This window comes from Tenrec ecaudatus, chromosome 16 (genome assembly GCF_050624435.1).
Source record: "Tenrec ecaudatus isolate mTenEca1 chromosome 16, mTenEca1.hap1, whole genome shotgun sequence".
Lineage (NCBI taxonomy): Eukaryota > Metazoa > Chordata > Mammalia > Afrosoricida > Tenrecidae > Tenrec > Tenrec ecaudatus.
Genome location: NC_134545.1, coordinates 20,856,232 through 20,858,493, shown reverse-complemented (window position 1 = coordinate 20,858,493; position 2,262 = coordinate 20,856,232).

The following is a 2,262-nucleotide window of genomic DNA, read 5'->3' as shown; positions in this document are numbered from 1 at the left end:
GGGGCTCCCTAACAAGCTTTGTCTTGGCCCAACCACCACCAGCAGCTCCCCTCTCTGATACACGGTGTGGGTCAGCTGGGGGTGTGAATGCAGGGGCTGCTCACAGGGAACCTCTGAATGACCTTTTATTGAAGAAAAAAAAAACCCAAACACCAACCAGTGACCACTAACCATCTCTGGTCCTGGTGCACGTGCCTGGTCTTGGCATTCCACACAAAGGGGACCACGGGACAGTTTCCCCGCCCAGTTCGTCCACAGCCTAGCACACGTCAAAATGAGTACTATTCCATTGTTAGGAAATAGCAGTTGGTCCATTTCATTCCTGTTGACCCACACCTGGGCCGTTCCCACCTTCAGTAAACAGAGTTTCAGTCAACACAGGTGTACACGTCCCTGTTGGAGCCCCGGGAGCCTTTCGGTAAGTTCCTGGCAAAGGACTTGTGGGTCCTACGATACTTTTCTACGTGCCTTCTGGAGAAAAGGTCAAGTTATTGTGGGCAGTGATTTCACCATCCCGTGTGGTTACCAGCAGAGCAGGAAGAGCTCCCGCCGTACCAACGTTTGGCCAATCCTTGGCTTTGTGTGTTTTCTGCTCAGGCATCGCGGTGGGACCCCTGTAGCACAGTGGTTACAAGCTGACCCGCTAACAGTGGGGTGAGCCGTTCAGAAGCACCAGCTGTCCCGTGGGCGAGAGGAGACTGTCTACTCCTGAGGCAGCCCTACCCTGCCCACAGGGCCACTCGGGGTCACAACAGCAGGGACTCTGGGCTCGCTTTTAGTGGGTCAGTGTGCTGTACCCTGCTAGCACGTGTGTGGTGGTGATGCTGGAAGTTGTGCCATCAGCTTTTCTGATACCAGGAGGGCCGTCAAGGCGGACAGGTTTCTGTGGGCTTCCCAGGCTACGACAGACTAGGGAGGAGGAGGCCTGGCATTTTTATTTCTTTTTCTATAAAAAGTAGTCAAAGGAAACCTTACAGATCCACCACGTGTGTGACACAGTGCTGGGAGCCAAGCTTAGAAGTTAGGTTCTGTGCAGCAGCGATGACAGCACAGACACGGACAGGCAAGACCGTGCAGCGCCACGCAGCCCACCCCCTGGGCTTGCCTATGGTGTCACTGAGTCAGGGTGGACTCGATGGCGGGGCGACCTGGCGTTTAGTTCACATTGACCACGAAGAGCTCTGCTGACATGGTGGGATTTGTGGTGGGTTGCCCTCTTTGAGGTCAGTGGTTCAAACCCACCAGCCTGCCCCTCTCAGGGAGAAAGATGAGGCAGTCCGCTCTAGTCACGACGTACAGCCTTGGAAATCCTCAGGGGCCGCTCTAACCTTGCTCTGAGGCAATATTAAAGACGATTTTTGTTTTCTAATGATAAGGAGCATCTTTTCTTTTTCCCCAGCACCATTAATTTATAATTAGTCATTTTACTCGGGGCGGGGGGAGGGGGGCTCTTACAAATCTTGTAACAATCCATCATTCAATAGCACAAAAGCACACTTGCATACATGCTGCCATCCACATTGCCCAAACACCTGCTTTCTACTTGAGCCCTGGGTATCAGCTCCTCCTTCCCTGTGATCGGATCGGTCGCCAGTGAGGCATGCGCTGTGTCCATCGGAGGAGCAAAGACTGGGAGGCAGGCCCTCAATGAAATGGGTGGACATATGCCTGCAACCACAGGCTCAAATATAATGGAAGGTAAGGTCTTGTTCTGTTGTGCATAGTAGTCGCTTTGTGTCAGAAGCCACTCTCTCTCTCTTTTAAAAATCATTTTATTAGGGGCTCATACAAGTCTTCTCACAATCCATACATCCATCCATTGTGTCCAGCACATTTGTACATGTTGCCAGCATAATTCTCAAAACACCTGCTTTCTACTTGAGCCCTTGGTATCAGCTCATTTTGTCCTTTCCCTCCCTGCTCCTCCCTCCCCCATGAACCCTTGATAATTTATCACTTATTATTATTTTGTCATATCTTACACTGTCCTATGTCTCCCTCACCCACTTCTCTGCTGTCTGTCCCCCAGGGAGGAGGTTATATGTAGATCCTTGTAATCTGTTCCCTCTTTCTCCCTCATAGTCCCTCCACCCTACCGATATCGCCACTCTCACCACTGGTCCTGAGGGATTCATTTATCCTCGATTCTCTGTGTTTCCAGTTCCTATCTGTGCTAGTGTACATCCTCCGGTCCAGCCGGATACGTAAGGTAGAATTGGGATCATGATAGAGGGGGGAGGAAGCATTCAAGAACTAGAGCAA